The 18048-nt window shown below is 38.0% G+C and overlaps 1 pseudogene; it reads right to left on the minus strand.

Moving 5' to 3' along the window:
• Positions 1–272: 272 nt before the first annotated feature.
• LOC122728835 lies at positions 273–710 on the minus strand (annotated as a pseudogene).
• Positions 711–18048: the final 17338 nt, after the last annotated feature.

An 18048-nucleotide genomic window follows, 5' to 3' on the forward strand; every position in this document is an offset into this window, starting at 1 on the left:
GCCCTATCTGGGGAAAGAATTAGGAGCAAGGGGAGAATTGATAAAATTAGAAGGCTGGGAAAGAGAGAAAGAATAATTTTAGAAATTCCATTTGATTCAGAACAAATGTTTATTGGAATGAATTGGCCAAGGCCCCACTTCACCTTGACATCAGGATTCAGGAAAGAAAAAAGGAGCATATCATGTTAATAAATGCCTCAGTCATGAACCAATAAGGCAGAGTGGGGACATTTTTTTTCCATTCCAGCAATTTAATTACAGACATGTAATTTTTACCCTTTCATTTTCTCAATTGTTTCTTCCTTATATTTACCATTTTCCTTTCCTACTTGGCGAGATTTGGCTCTCTGTTCAAGGATCTTTTTGTGATATTTTTTCAGTTTTAGCCTTGTGCTAACCACTTTGCTGGGATGAATCCCCACATGGACAGTTGTGCCATTAGCCTTCTCCCGCTGCACACGCTCAACATAGATCACATACTTCTTTCTGTAAACCTGGACTACCTTGCCAATCTGCTATCCTTTGTAGTGTCCTCGAACTACCTGGACTTCATCTTTTCAAATGGGCATGGAGCAGACATTGCACTTCTGACTCAGCTCCTTCAAAAGAGAAGAAGATATAATTTTCCTCCGTATGTGGGAAGGGGCATTGAAATGCCTCTTGCAGTTCCTGCTCTGGTCAGATGTCACAAAAGGATTCAACTTCATTTTGACCTCAAAGCCACCACAGAAGAGAAGAGCCATTTTTTTAAAAGATGGATGTTTATGAAGATGAATCTAAGACATAAGACCATGAGTACAGTTGAATGTCAGAAAGATGGAATTATTAAACATATGCTGAAAAAAATGCATTGTGAATCTTTTTGTCCATGGTGGGAAATGCTAATCTGTAGAATGAAAGCATTAATTAACACTGTCTTTTAAAGCAAAAAACAAAAAACAAACCAAAACCCCCCCAAAACTCCACAAAAATCCCCAAACCAAACCAAAACACAACACAACAAAAAACTACCTATACAGTGAGTATTCATTCAAGAAGAGATAGGCCCAGGGCTAGGCATTACAGTGGATAAAGCATCAGCCCTAGATTCAGGAGTATCTGAGTTCAAATCCTACCTTAGATACTTGACATACTTACTAGCTGTGTGACCCTGGAGAAGTCACTTAACTCTCATTGCAAAAAAAAACCCAAAATAAAACAAACAAACAAAAAAAAAGAAAGAAAGAAATAAAGAAAAGAAAGAAAAACAAGAGATAGGTCCAGGTGAATTTGTGAAAAGTAATATTTTTTAAACGTACCTACTTTTGCCTCTCTGTGTCTTGTGCCAGCACTGTTGCTTGTATCATCTCCTTAGCTTACCCTTAGTGCTGGTTCTGTTTGTCTTCTACATTTAATTGTTCAGTAAGTAGGTCATTATGATAAATAATAATAATAATAATTCACATTCATATTGCTCTGTAAGGCTTACAAAATAATTACCTCATGACAGCCCAGTAAAATAATGCAAGTATTATGACTCCACTTCTCAGATGGAAAAACTGAGACTCAGGTGAAATGACTTCCTTACAGTCACAAAGTTACTATCAGAAATAAGATCTTTCTTTACTTCAAGTTCAGAACTCTTTTCCATTCCAAATGTTTTCTTTATTAAGGACAGCTTATTATTTAAATAACCAAAAGGAGTACACTTCTTTTTGCAATTGTTTTCCTTTATTTTTGTTTCCTAATTAAATTTTGACCATATCTGATAGCATTGTCTTACACTGACACCTACTGGGCAGGTGGGAAAATAATTGATACCTATTGATATTTATTCTCACACACACACACACACACACACACACACACACACACACACCCCTCACCTGAGAGCACCATGTTTTTATAGATATCTTTCTGAAAAGTATTACCATTTGGAAGATTTCTTTTCCACTCTGTCTTACTAAATTCTCAGAATGTAAGTTCCTTGAGGTCAGAGATTGTTTCTAGCTAAAATTTTCTAAAGTCTCTAGCAACTAGTAGGCTGCCATTCAATACACATTTGAAGATAATGAGCCAAGTATTATCTTCATTTGATGTGATCTTAAACCCATGTACAATGCTTGTCCAAAATTCTCAGAAATCTTTGGTAGCCCATGTAAAGTGACCACTATAAAATGGGCAATACGGATGTATAAGAATCACCATTTGGTATATAGGAGTGGTTTGAGCGTGGATAAATGTAGACTTGACACATCGGATCCAGATACACACACACTCCTGGTGTATCTATCCAGGATTTGACAGAGATCTTTCCAAAATTTAGTGGATACATGTATTACTGCCTTCTGCTGTGTCACACTGTGGAAGAAAAGAAATATCTTCATGGAGTATTTGAAAAAAAAGAAGTGGATTCTGATTCATGAAATTTGGAGTCTAGTCTTCATTCTAGCTATCCATGTGATGTTGAGCAAGTCATTTCACCTTTATGGGTCTAAGTTTCCCCTTTACAAGGGTTGGATCACTAAAGTCTCGTCAGGGACTAAAATTCTATGCTTTTGGAACAGAAGAAATCTGTTTTAAAGTTCTGAATAAAAACTGAAGACACAGATGGTGTTCCTTCTATTGTTTAAGGTTGTGATTAAAATGTTGGAAGAGGAATGAAGATTTGGTAAGGGAATAACTGGTTATGGTCATAGTGCCTAAGAGGAACCTTTAGTTACTTGAAACCCCACTTAGCCCACTACACTAGTGGTGTCAAACTCAAATAAAAAGAGGTCGCAAAACCACTCATAAGGAGCCCTGAGGGCAACATATTAACTTAGAAAACCACATATTAACATCTTTTTTATTATATTTTATTTATTTAAATGTATAAATAAATCTATTAAAATTACATTTTACTCTGGTTTGGGTAGCACTCAGAAATGTTGAGCACTGCAGGACTGTTTTTGAAACTTCTTTTCTACATCATTTTGGTTGTAAAGCATCTTATGAACTGGGAAAATAAGTTTTTTCTTTTCAAATTACTACTACCTCTCATCTCATTTGATATTTTAGGTAATACTATAAGTAGAGCAATTATCACTATCCCTATTTGTAGGTTGCAAAGTCAAAATCCAAAATCCAAAATCCAAATTCAGGTTTGCCAGTCGTTGTTAGGGGTCCCCCCTCCCCAACCAAGTACATTGTTGTTTTCATTGTGCCACATATGAATTCAAGTCTCTGACACCAGAAAAATCTGATTTCATATTTCTGAAGTATAAATGTCTTTAAGACAGTGGTTCTCAAACTTTCTTCAGTGGCAGAATCCTACAGTTTGAAATTAAACTTTCTTCCTATCCTTATGGTAAAAAGCATTTAATTAAAATTTAAAAATACATATGATTGGCTCTCTAGCCACCTTTTTGACTAAAAACAATCCAGTATTTTAAAAGGCACCTTTGTGTTATTGTTCAGTGAAAAGAGGAATGAACTGGAAGTCAGAACACTAGGGTTCCAATACTGGTTCTGCCTCTTACTATCTATGTGACTTTGGTCTAGTCATTTAATCTTTCTGTGCTTCAGTTTGTTTAACTTTTAAATAATTTGGATAGACAAGAACAAGTAAGACCTTTTCAGATTTAAAAATTTTGATGTTTAAAATTTAATGTGTGGTCGCCTTAAATTAGAAGCTTTAGCACTGGTCTTTGGGCATTAAGCATACTAGGTATTAGAAAAAAGAGAACGCATAGAGTTCAGAAAGTTAAGAAAAGGCCTATCTAGTCTAGAGTTCCAGCCTGGTCAAGTTCTTCCTCAAGTCCTCCACCATGAGCCTGCTTCAACCACAAACTGCTAGCAAACTGAATGTGGAAGCTTTTATAGGTCTGGAGCATAGGAAGTCCTTACACACTGCTTCAAACTGATTGGTTAGTGTCATCCAAATCCATTGGTTCACTGGACTTGAAGGTGGTCTCAAGTTGTGTTCAAAATATTTAGCTCCTGAGAAGAATAAGAGAACAGAAGACACAAGATAAATCCAGTTATTGAAACAAATTCCTGTACATAGAATCCTAGGATTCTATTTTGTGAGAAAATCATGGGATTTGGCAGCTACTCAAAGGCCCACCTGGAGATTAATCTAAACTGATTAAATTAAGTGAGAATGATTGACTTTGCTGATTAGCCTACTTAAAGTTGATTAGATCGTAACCACACCTTGCCAGCCATTAAGAAGGTATTGTTCTCAGAAATGCATGGTACCTATTTTGCTGGGCTATTGTGAAGAAAATTCTTTGTCAAGTTTAAGGTACTATATAAAAATTATGATGAACAGAATGCTAACAGAAAAACCTGGAAAGACCTACAGGAACTGAAGCAGAGTGAAATGTACTGTATACAAAATAACAGCAGTAGTGCAAAATGATCTGCTAGGAAGGACATGGTTATTTTCAGCAATGTAATGATCCAATATAACTGTGAAGGACTTATGAAAATTGCAATCCATCCACAGAGAAAGAATTGATGGTATCTGAAAACAGATTGAAACACATTTTCCCCCCCACAATTCCTTAATCTAAAGTTTTTTGGTTTTTGTTTTATCTGTTTTCTCTCACAACCTAGCTAATGTGATGTTTTCCATGACTACACATGTTGAATTGATTGAGATCTTGGGTTTGGGGGGTGGGAAGGAAGGGAGGAAGAGAAGTTGGAACACAAAGTTTTCAAAAATTAATGTCAAAATTTGTTTTTACATGTAATTTGGAAAATAAAATTCTAAACAGGTAAAAAAGTTAGTATTGCTTCATTAAAACTACTCTGAGGTACCACCTCACAAGTATCAGATTGGCTGATATGACAAAAAAGGAAAAAAATAAATGTTGGAGCTGTGGAAAAATTGTAACATGAATGCATTGTTGGTGGAACTGTGAACTGATCCAACCATTCTAGAGAGTAATTTGGGACTATTCCCAAAGGACTATAAGACTGTGTATACCCTTTGACCCAGAAATACCATTATTAGGTCTTTTCCCCAAAGGGATCATAAAAAACAAAAAAGGACCCACATGTCCAAAAATATTTATAGCTGTTCTTTTTGTGGTGGCAAGGAATTGGAAATTATGGGGATGCCCATCAATGGGGGAATGGCTGAACAAGTTGTGGTATATGAATGTAATGGAATACTATTGTGCTTTAAGAAACAATGAGCAGGCATGTATCAGAGAAACCTGGAAGGACTTACATGAACTGATGCTAAGTGAGATGAGCAGAACCAGGAGAACATTGTACACAGTAGCAATAACATGGTGTGTTGATCAACTGTGATAGGCTTGATTCTTCTTATGATTTAAGAAGATGTACGTTTACTACCCTCCTGGCCTGTGCTTTGTTCTGCAAGTAACCACAAGCTTGCTTTTCTGCCCTGAAAGTATAAGAAAAGTCCCACTCCACTGTGGCAGCCAAGCTCCCATGTGCCAGTGCTCCTCATCACCCTGGGATAGCCACCCAAATCTCTAACCTGCACCTGAGTATGAGCAAAACAACAGAGTCCTGCCTCAGTGTTAGCAAAAAGTCCTCTGTAATCTCCTGGCCAATTGTTCAACCCCCTTACCCTCATGGGCTGAGTTCCAGAAATAGTTGCAGCTGCTGCTGATGTTGTGGCTCCCAAGGCTTGCTCCTGGTTTGATGGGGCTGGGCTGGGGCTGGGCTGGGGCTGGGTCTATGCTTGTATGGTCTAAGCTGGTCTATTCTCCACTCTCACCCTGGTGCAACACACCTTTCCTGATGACCTTCTAAGTTGTCTTTGTCTGGAAAATTATTTCACCCTGTTCTTTTGTGGATTCTGCTGCTCCAGTAATTGTCTTATGGAATTATTTGAAGGTATTTAGACAGGTCTTGGGGAGAGCTCAGGCTAGTCACTGCCTTTCCTGAGCCATCTTGGCTCTGCCTCCTCTACTAATCTTCAATTCCTGTCTATTGGCTGCTTCCCTGATGCCTACAAACATGTGTAAGGGCCAAATTTTAATTGGGGAGTGTTAGGCAGGTTGCTGTAATATTGAGGTAAAGAAGGAGATTATCAGCCTCTTTCAAAAATGAAACAAAACAGAGTTTATTAACAAGAATGAATTTAAAACACAAGTAAGATTAGTAGAACTAGGGATAAGGGAAAAGTGGAAATGGGGAAAAGGGGAAGGAAAATAATATGACCTGAAAAAACACACCAACTAGATGCAGCTATTCCCAAAGAGCAAAATGGCTGTGCCCAGTCTCTCTCTCCAGCTCACATGCCAGAATGTCAAATCTCCTCCCTTCTCCTTCACAGGAAACCCCAGGCCATACACACACACACACACACACACACACACACACACACACACACACAGTCCTAAGCTAATTGTATGGCAGCCCTGATTGACAGTCACATGACTGCCCTCACTGGGCTTCCAGTCATTATAATTTTGCCAGGCCCATGTAGGTGTTGGTTCCTGGTGATGACGTGAGCTGCCAGTACCATGGCGACAGCTACAGCCGGTGGGTGGAGCACCATGCTGGTGTGGAGGTGCAGTCCCTGAGCCCCAGCCAGTGCGAGCAGAGGCTTTTAATTTTAGCCAAAAGATGGGGTCATAAAAACATCAAATCACAATTAATTCTTCACACATGTCTATGTCTCTCCCAGTCTCAAAAAACCTTACTTTATTCATTCACCCTTGGTAGGTATAGTCCTTTATCTACAATGGTATCTTTAGTTCTTTTCATTCTCTTAACTTTCTGCAATCTACCTTTCAACCTTTCATGCAACTGAAACATGCATCTCCAAATTTACGATTGTTTTTATTACCAAATCTAATAATCTTTTCTCAATTTTCATCCTTCTTGATCTTTTAAAACTATTACATTCTTCCTGATATTCTCTTCTCTCTAGGTTTTCTTTCTTTCTAGGTTTTACTCCAAACTGGTTTTTCTCCTACTTGTTTCTTCTCAGTCTTATTTCCTGGATCTTCCCATTAACCATGGGTACCAAGGCTCTGTCCAAGGTAATTTTCTCTTCTTCCTCTATACTATTTTGCTTAGTGATCTCATCAAATCCCATGGATTCAACGGTCATCTCTATGTAGATGATTCTCAGGTCTTTTTACACAACCCTAACCTCTTTCCTGACCTCTGGTCACAGTTTCAATTATTAGATATCTCAGAGAAGATGTCCTGGAGATATGTTAACTTCAACACGTCCAAAACTAAATTCATGGGCAGCTAGGTGGTGCAGTGGATAGAGCACTGCCCCTGGAGTCAGGAGTACCCGAGTTCAAATCCAGCCTCAGACACTTAACACTTACTAGCTGTGTGACCCTGGGCAAGTCACTTAACCCCAATTGCCTCACTAAAAAAAAAACACCTAAATTCATTTTTTCCCCTTCTTCTTAAGCTTTTCTATTACTATCAATGGCACCACCACTGTCTCAGTCACCTAGGGTCATAATTTAGGTGTCATCCTCAACTCTTCACTTTTTCTCACCCTCTATATCCATTTATCTTCCAAGTCCTATTGATTTGACCTTCACAATATTTCTCATATACAACCCTTTCTCTCCTCTGGAACTATCACCACTGGACCACTGAAACAACCTGTTGATTAGTCTTGATGCCTCAAGTCTCTTCCTACTCCAGTCTATCTTTCACTCAGCTATCAAAGTGATGTTCCCAAAGTGTAGAGCTGACCCCCCTCTCTATTCAATAAACTCATGGGGATCCCTGTTAACTCTAGGATAAAATGTAAAAATCTTCCATCTTTTAAAGGTCTCTTTACAACTTGGCCCATTCTTATCTTTTCTGTCTTCTTACTCCTTTGTCTTCTCCATTTATTCTTTGATACAATAACAATGGGCTTCTCACTGTTTCTGGTATAAGGTGCTCCTACTCCATGCATTTTCACCAGCTGTCTCCCATCTCTACAATACCCTACCTGTCTCTGCCTCCTGGTTTTCCTTGCTTCCTTCGATTCTCTGCTAAAATCCCACCTCCTATAAAAAGCCTTTCACAGTCCCCCTTAATGTCAGTGTTTTTCTTCTGTGATATTCTCCAATTTACCCTGTATAGATCTTGTTTGTAGATTGTTGTTTACATGCTATCTCTCCCATTAGATGGTAAGCTCCTTGAGGGCTATTTTTTGCCTTTCTTTGTATTCTTAGCACAGTACCTGACACATAGTAGGTGTTTAATAAAGGATTTCTGACTTAACTTGTATTTATTCTGCACATACTTATATATATATGTATATATATGTATGTATATATATATATGTATATATATATATATATATACAAACTGTTTTCCACATTAGAATGTAAGCTCCTTAAGAGGAAGGCCGAATTACTTTTTGCTTTTGCATTCCCAGCACCAAGTGTAGAAGTGTCTGTCCCATAATAGGTGCTTAATAAATGCTTGTTAAGTAAAATTATATTTATTTTGCATGTAATGGAGACCTGGGAGCAAGTCTAGATTACCTAATGTGGAGACACCAAGCTCTGGAAAAGACATCTTTTCCCTACCAAATGAGTGGGAGAGCCTCTTTCTGTTGACCATGTAGCTAGAATAGGCTGTTTCTTTAGAATCTGTCAGTGTGGGACACTCACTCTCTTTTTCCCACATGGTGTCCAGAGTGTGTGAAGTTTTCAGTACAGGTGCAATGAACTGAACCAGTGAGGGGGGAGGGTTAATTTCCTCTCCCCTAAAGGGGGAAACCCTTTAGGGCCCATGACCTTGAAAAATAGGGTTGTATTTGTTTTGTTTCACTTGTCCTTTTCAGTTTCAGGTATATGAAGTGGAAACCCTAGTGGATTAAGAACCAAGCCATGGCATCCTTGGAGGTCAGATTCCAGGTGGAATGTGCAGTCAGTCCCAGGAAAGAGGCCAGAGAAGCCAGGATACTTGGGAGTCAAGCCCAAGGCAGTGTGTTGGACTTGGAGCTTGTGGCTGTGCTAGGTAGGAACAGATAAGCTGTGAATCTAACACCCCTCCCTTCTCTTGAGGCTGAGATGATATGGGGGGAGATTAATGTCCATGTGGTGGGGAATATGTTTGTATAGTTTTTATTATACCCTTGAAGTAAATATTCCATTCTAAAAGCTAATCTATTAAGTAGTTAATGAAATCAGGGTACAGGGGATCCCATATAAGTTGAGAGAATGGCATCAGTAGGTGCTGCAGCCAACAGCAGAAAGACTAGACACTTTTAGGTACTGGAGAACCCTGGGAGAGGGGTAAAATATAACATACCTGACCTTCATGCAACAGAGGCTAGAGTAGTAATCACTGTTACATGTGTATGTATGTATATATGTATCATATATACATATGATCTTCCACATTAGAATATAGTTTCAGTGAAAGCAGAGACTGTTTAACGATACTTGCTGATTGGACTTCCATTTATTCTGTGTATACTTATATTTGTAATACTGTCTCCCACATTACAATGTAAGCTCCTTGAGAACAGAGACTTTTTCATTTTAATCTCCATATTCCTAGTACCTAGTGCAGTATCATGTCTGGCACATAATACGTACATTGATTGAAAGCCAGTTTCTTGTCTGATTATGTCTTTCTATGGAATATATTCAGTTTCATTTCTCCCCCACCCTCATTCAGAACAGAAAGAGTAATGTCCATGGTATTAAAGTTAGATGTTTTGCTAAATGAGGTGGGTAAATCTAGTAAAATTCCAGTCTCTCACATCTCACATCTTGCCCTTAGAATCTTACAACTGGCAGTGTGCTGCAGTTATTGTCCACAACATTTGACCAAGAGATTAACAAAGATGACAAAGAACTCAATCTTTTTCAAGCAAATAGTGAGGGCCAGGACAATTTTTGTGGTAACCTGCCAGAAAGTACCATGTTTACCTTCTTGCTAGTACCAAATAATACAAAGTATAATTTGATCTCCACCCTAGATAAGAAAGTGGAAAGGGCTAGAAGAACAGAGCTTTATTTTTGAGGTTGTCAGGGAGAATCTATATTCTTTAATAAAACTGAAGAAGTGCTTTAAAGAGGGAGAAAAGAAGAAAAGGGATTTGAAGAAGTACACATGAGTTTTCAACTGAATTAGGAGGTTGGAGGGAAGAAGATTTTGAACCAAAGAAGCAAGGGGAGAAAATAAAATATTTGTGGTAAAGTAATTGGTCTGAGAAATATCCTATTGAGTGGAGAACTAGATTATCTCAGGAGGGAGTAGCCTCTTTTGCTCTAAGAAAAAGTCTGATGTGGATCTCTTAAATGGTAGCAGGAGAGATGGCATCTAGTCATAGAGGGAAAAAAAAGCAGTAGTTGGGCAGTTGTATGGGAGGAACCAAGATGGCAAATGAGAGACAGTGACTTGACTGAGTTCTTCCCAAGACGCCTCCAAATACCTTTAAATAATGCCATAAGAAAATTCCCGGAGGGGCAGCTAGGTGGCGCAGTGGATAGAGCACCGGCCCTGGAGTCAGGAGGACCTGAGTTCAAATCCAGTCTCAGACACTTGACACTTATTAGCTGTGTGACCCTGGGCAAGTCACTTAACCCCAGTTGCCTCAAAAAAAAAAAAGACAATTCCTGGAGAAGCAGAAACCACAAAAAGACAGGGTGAAATAATTTTCCAGACAAAGACAACTTAGGAGGTTGGCAGGAAGGGTCTGTTGTACCAGGGTAAGAGTGGAGCATGGCCCAGCTCAGGTGGCACCAGCGCATATCCAGCCCCAGCACAGACCCAGCCCCAGCCCCAGCAAACCAGGAGCATGCCTTTTTAGAGCCACTGAATCAGCACCAGCAGGAACTGCTTCTGTAACTCAGCCCACAGACAGCAAGGGGGTAGAAAAATTGTCTAGAAGGAGTTTATAGGGATCTCTTTGCTAGCACTGAGGCAAGACTCTGTTGTTTTGCCCATACTCAGATCCAGGTCACAGTCTTTGGTGGTGGTCCCAGGCAGTGGAGGAGCACAAACACATAAGAGCTTGCAGCCACAGTGGAGTGGGACTCTGTTCATAGGTCCAGGGCAGAAAAGAAGGCCTGTGATTGCTTTCAGACAAGAACATAGACCAGGAGAGTAGTAAACATATCTCTCTTTTTAAATCATACCATCTTAGCAGGACTAAAAACTTAAAAATTCCTAGAAGAATCTCTGAAAACAGCTGAACAAACCCCCTAAAACTTAGGATACTGTGCCCTCCACCTTGGAAGCAGTGCCACACTTTAACAAAGAGTTAAAAGTCAAGAAATAGGCTGGGAAAATGAGCAAGTAGAAAAAAAAGCTGACCATAGAAAGTTTCTATGGTGACAAGGAAGATCAAATATGCCCTCAGAAGAAGATAAAAAAGTCAAAGTTACTACATACAAAGCTTTCAAGAAAAATATGAATTGGCCTCAGGCCATAAAAGGGCTCAAAAAGGACTTTGAAAGTATTGTAAGAAAAATAGAGGAAAAATAGAGGAAAAATAGAAAGAAAAATGAAAATGATGCAAGAAAATCATGAAAAAAAAAGTCCACAGCTTGGTAAATGAGACAGGCAAAAAAATACTGAAGAAAATAACACCTTAAAAAAAAAAAAACAGACCAGGGACAGCTAGGTGGTGCAGTGAATAAAGCACTAACCCTGGATTCAGAAGGACCTGAGTTCACATTTGGTCTCAGACACTTCACATTTGCTAGCTGTGTGACCCTGAGCAAGTCACTTAACCCTCATTGCTCTGCAAAACAAAAATAAAAACAAAAACAGACTAAGCCAAATGGTAAAAGAGATACAAAAAGCCAGTGAGGAAAAGAATGCCTTGAAAAAACAAGTTAGCCAAATGGAAAAGGAGGTTCAAAAGCTCTCTGAAGAAAATAACTCCTTAAACATTAGGATTGAACAAATAGAAGCTAATTACTTTGTGAGAAATCAAGAAACAATAAAGCAAAATCAAAAGATTGAAAAATAGAAGTCAATGTGCAATATCTCTTTGGAAAAACAACTGATTTGGACAATAGATCCAGGAGAGATAATTTGAAAATTATTTGACTACCTGAATTCCATGATAAAAAAAAAAACACAAAAACCTAGACATCATCTTCCAAGAAATTGTCAGGGAACACTGCCCTGATATTCTAGAAACAGAAGGTAAAATAGAAATTGAAAGAGTCCACTGATCATGTCATGAAAGAGATCCTAAAATGAAACCTCCCAGGAATATTATAGCCAAATTACAGAGCTCCCAGGTCAAGGAGAAGATACAGTAAGCAGCCAGAAAGAAACAATTCAAGTATTATGGAGCCACAGTCAGGCTAACCCAAAATTTAGCAGCTTCTACATTAAAGGATCATAGAGCTTGGAATATGATATTTTGGAGGGCAAAGGAACTGAGATTATAACCAAGAATCACCTGCCCAACAAAACTGAGTATAATCCTTCAGGGGAAAAATGGGCATTCAATGAAAGAGAGGACTTTCAGGCACTCTTGATGAAAATACCTGAGCTGAATAGAAAATTTGACATTCAAATACAAGACTCAAGGGAAATATAAAAAGGTAAACAGGAAAAAGAAACCATAAGGGATATTAAAAGGTTAAACTGTTTATGGAGTATATTTTGACAGAGGGCACAGATGTGAGTTGAATATGAAGGGATGATATCTTTTAAAAACTAAAATTAAGGGTAGAGAAAGGAATGCACTGGGAGAAAGGGAAGAGGAGAGGTGGAATGAAGTAAAGTATCTCATATAAAAGAAGCAAAAAAAAGCTTATGGAGTGGAGGGGAAGTTGGGGGAGGTGCTGGGGAGTGAGTGAACCTTACTCTCATCAAAGAGAGAATAACATACATACTCAGTTGGGTATGGTAATCTATTTTACCCTGCAGAAAAGTAGGAGGAGAAGTAGATAAACAGGGGTGGTGATAGAAGGGAGGGCACACTGGGGAAGGGGGCAGTCAGAAGCAAAACACCTTTGAAGAGTGAAAGGGCAAAATGAGATAGAGAATAGAGTAAATGACATAGGGAGGAAGTAGGATGGAGAGAAATTCGATTAGCAATAGTAATTGTAAATAGGATGCTCTCAGAAAAACCTGGAAAGACTTACATGAGCTGATACAAAGTGTTATGTACTATATACATAGTAACAGCAATATTGTAAGCTGATCAGCTATGAATGACTTGGATATTCTCAGCAATGCGATGATCCAAGACGACTCTGAAGGACTTATGAAAAATGCGATCCATCTTCAGAGAAAGATCTGATGGTGTCTGAATACAAATTGAAGCATATTTTTTTAGTTTCTTTTTCTTAATTTTTTGTCTGTTTTCTTTCATAACTCAACTAATGCAGAAATGTTTTGCATGACTACACACATATAACATATTGAATTGGTTAGAGAGGAAGAGAATTGAGAACACAAAGTTTTAAAAATGGACATTAAAATTGTTTTACATGTAATTGGGGGGAAAATAAAATTCTAAATAAGTGAAAAAAACAACCTAGCAATGGTTGGTGACTGCTTGCTGAAGGGTACCTAGACTAATTGGTTGACTTTACATAAAAATAGAGATGTCTGCTTTCTTCCTGGTATATGGCAGAGAAACTCCCTAGGTTTGTCAAAAATGACAATATCCTACTTAATCCTGATTATTCACGTAGGAATCAATAATAGCTGTAGAAGCCATCTAGGAAGCATTGTTAATCCCCAATTTATTCCTCAAATGGGGAAAAAAAACCACAAGAAGACCGAAGAGCACAGATAGCATTTACATTCTTTTGACCATTTGATGGTAAATCATTCAGAAGGAAAGGGGAGATTTGAAATATGAGGGGGATAGATGTTGGATTAGTTTGGCCTTTTTCTAGATTTTAAAAATGTATTTTCCAATCCATCTCATGGATGCAAATTTGGCCTCAGGCACTTATTGATGTTTGACCTGGCAAATCATTTAACTTCTCTGCTTCCATTTCAACACCTGCAAAATGGGAATAATAATAGCGCCTGCCTTCCCCAGAACTGTTGTGAGAATAAAATGAGATATTTGTAAAAAAAAAAAAAAAAGAAAGAAAAAGAAAAAGAAAAAAACCTCTGCAAACCTTAAAGTGCTATATAAATGCTAGCTATCATTATTATCCCAATATAAGAAACATTGGAAAAAGTCTTACGTAATTTGTTAATAAATAAATATTCCAGCAATTAATCCCTTTTCTGGAATGAGAATCCATTTTCAAAGTAACTCCCATGTCCTCTGGACACACTGAGGTACTTTGAAAAAAGACCCAATGAGACTTTTCTTCTCTCTTTGCATATTGTTTTCAATTGTTTAAGATAATAATTTTGAGGTTCTGGTTGAAAATTGTCTTACTGTTATCTAAGACAATCAATTAAAGAAATTGTTATCCATAGCTTTTCCCCCTTTCTAAGATAACCATTAAATAGCAGATGAGAATAGTTTCAACACAGTTTTTACTCATTTTACAGGGAAATCAATAGTTAGCATAACTTTCGTAATTCAATACCCATTATTACAAATGTTCATACAACATATGTTATACCATATCTATCTGACCAAGAGGTTCTTTTTCTTTTGCTGAACAATGTAAGAGGGAATATTACTTCGTCCTCTTTATGTTCCCTGAAAGGAAAAATAAAAATCTTTGTGCTTGTCCAATTTGTTTTAATAGGATTTTTTTTCTTTCTGTTACTCTAGTCTAAATTTAAAGAAAGAGGTACACAAACCGATCATTCCTCTTACTCAGAAACCTGTTTCCTCTCAAAGGAGCCCATCATTTGCAACTCTCTCTTAGACTTTCAACAAGGAAGGAAAAGGGATATTTCTGTCTTCCTCCCTTACCTCCAGTGAGAGTGTCCCACAATTCTAGCACATGGCAATGTGAACATAGTTTTACTTAATTTTTTTTTTACTTATAATTGGAAGGGACTTTAGACCACCTCGACTATCACTTTATTTTTTTAATTAAAAATTTTTTTTTGGCAGGGCAATGAGGGTTAAGTGACTTGCCCAGGGTCACGCAGCTAGTAAGTATCAAGTGTCTGAGGTCAGATTTGAACTCAGTCCTCCTGAATCCAGGGCTGGTGCTTTATCTACTGGGCCACCTAGCTGCCCCGTCAACTATCACTTTACCTCAAAACCATAGAGGCATCCCAGAACCCCAAAACACTTGGAATAGCAGTACTACCCAGGACTCTGGCTCTGCTTCTAGTCTCTCCAAAATTATTACACAGGGGAGCAATCCATGGGAAGGCAGGACCCTCATCATTCTTGCTATCACTAATGCCAACCACCAACTAACTTCCTCCAAAGGGAAGGCAAGCCAATGTAGCTAAAGCTACAAAATCCTCTCCAGGAGTTATAGGAGGCCTCATAGTAAGGTAGGTCTTGACTAGCGCTTTTCTGCAGATCCCAGTAGAGATAGCACAGCACCTAGGAATAGCAGTGCCCACTCAGGCCACTGGTCCTACTTCCAACCTGGCTCTGTAGCCATTATCCAGGGGAACAGTCCTTGTGAAGAAGGGACTCTAGGACTACCTCTGCAGTTGCAACTTTCCTGGTTCCTCATCAACTTCTGCTACTAAAGACTGAAAAGAAAGTTATTGCCCCCAAAGTTAAAGGCACTCTCAAATGGTTAAAAGAAAAAGACAGATAAGGTTTTATCAACAAAAATGACACTGAACTATGCCTAAAAGGCTATAAAACTGTGCGTAGCCTTTGACCCAGAAATACTACTCCTAGGTTTGACCCTAAAAAGATCAAAGTAAAAGGAGAAGAACCTATATGTACAAAAATATTCATAGCACCTCTTTTTCGTGATGGCTAAGAATTAGAAATCGAGGGGAGGCCCATCAATTAAGGAATGGCTGAAAAAGTTGTGGCATCATTGTGATAGAGTACTAGTGTCCTAAAAGAAATGATGAGCAGAATGCTTTCAGAAAAATCTGTGAAGACTTATATGAATTTATGCAAAGTGAAGTGAGCAGATCCAAGACAATTCCAAAGGCCTCGTGATGAAAAATGTAATCTACCTTCTGAGAGAGAATTGATGAAGTCTGATTGTGAAGTGAAGTATAATTTTTTTTTACATAAAAAATGCCTCTAAAGACGATGCATTACTATCTGCCTTGTTACTGTACCCTAAGGACAACTAGGCCTTTCCATCTTCCCTTCAAGTACACCATCTTCTATGTGAGTATCTTCTTTATTTTTTTTGTGAGTCAGTTGGGGTTAAATGACTTGCACAGGGTCACACAGCTAGTAAGTGTCAAGTGTCTGAGGCCAGATTTGAACTCAGGTCCTCCTGACTCCAGGGCTGGTGCTCTATCCACTGAGACACCTAGCTGCCCCTTTATTTATTTATTTAAAAGTGTGTGTGTGTGTGTGTGTGTGAGTGTGTGTGTGTGTATGTGTGTAGAGTATCTTTTCTATTTCATTTCCCATTGCTTGACCCATAACAAGAACTTAATAAATGTTTTATCATTCATTCATTAATTCAAATGCTCAAACGGATCTACAATATCAACAATTTGTGCATTTTCTTCAACTGTGCAAATTGCCATAGCATCCATGGATGCCTATCCTGTGCAACTCTTGCATATTTTCTCCTACTAATTTCCCATAAGGAATCCATCCAACATATTAGAGCTCTTCTTCACTTCACCTTGCATTTCTAAAGTCACCAGTAGAATACTTGGTCTACCTTCCTACTCTCCTTTGCCCTTGCTCTGTGACCGGGTCATCTTTTTCTATCATACATCTCCCCGATGACATTCTTTACTCCTGCTCTTCTTTGATCACTTGTTATAGATTGCCGCCTGCTCTGTGGGACTCATTTTCAATTTTTCAGAGATTGTTATATGTTGCAAATCTCATAGCCATATAAAAGCACTGGTAGAATTTTTATCTTAAAAAGATGGTTGACTATTTCATAGAGATGTTTGGGATTATTAAAGAGGAACTTTGCAATTTCTGGATGTCCATTCTCATATGTATATGCATACATATATATGCGTATATACACAATTACACACACATAAGGACAGACAAATTCTATTCATTGCTTACCTATCTGTGCATCATAATCTAGAAAACAGATTTCTTTATCCACTATTTTTTTCCCATGTGGATTATAAGGCCAAGATTTTTGACTGGTTACAGATACCTTCCAGGAGGTTCTTTTCTGTCCTTGAGCTTGATACAAACAGAACAATTTGCAAAGAGGAACATCTCTGCATGACTTCAAAATCTTCAATTTTGACTAGGTACTAGATGAATTCCACAAGAGTGAAAAAAGAATACTGATGGCCTGTGTATTTTTCCCTTCTCTCTTGCCTGATTTATGGGCTCAGGAGATTGTTGAACAAGGTTATTTTTGTTATTATATCTTTCAAGGCATCATTCATGATGTTAATATATAAATAAATGACTTTGTTAGAAGATAGCTTTTTAAGGTGGTATTTTGCTCTGCTGAATCAATATGCTTTTCTAACAATCAGCAAAAAATGAACATAGTATTAGAATCTTAATGTAGTGGCTCTATTTTCCTTGGTGGTGAGAACAATTTGCTATAAACATATTCTCCATATTTCTTCAGTTTGTTGTCCTCCTTCCATTTTGGACCTTAAACGATCTATTTACTAGCAGTTACAAAAAACAGATGAGATTCACTACTAAATATGATATTGATGAATTTCCTGAACTTGTATCTGTTTTACTATTTGTATGATACCAGGCCTGGAGTCAGGAAGATGAGTTCAAATCTTGCCTCAGACACATAATAATTATATAACCTTGGGCAATCATTTAACCCTGTTTGCCTCAGTTTCCTCATTTGTAAAATGAGCTGGAGAGCAAAGTGGTGAACCATTCTAGTTTCTGTGCCAATAAAATGCCAGATGGGGTCATGGAAAGTCAGATACTACTGAAAAAACTGAACATTACTTTATAAGGCTTTTTTGTATTCTTCTGTGACTTCTTACTTTATTAGTGGCCTAGAATTTTTAAACTCGATCCAGTTTCTTCTTACCCCAATGTTTAACAAAAGCTACAAGTTCACAAATTAATAACTCATAAAGGTCTCCTTTCCCATCCTTGAC

This window comes from Dromiciops gliroides, chromosome 5, assembly GCF_019393635.1.
Source record: "Dromiciops gliroides isolate mDroGli1 chromosome 5, mDroGli1.pri, whole genome shotgun sequence".
NCBI classification, from domain to species: domain Eukaryota; kingdom Metazoa; phylum Chordata; class Mammalia; order Microbiotheria; family Microbiotheriidae; genus Dromiciops; species Dromiciops gliroides.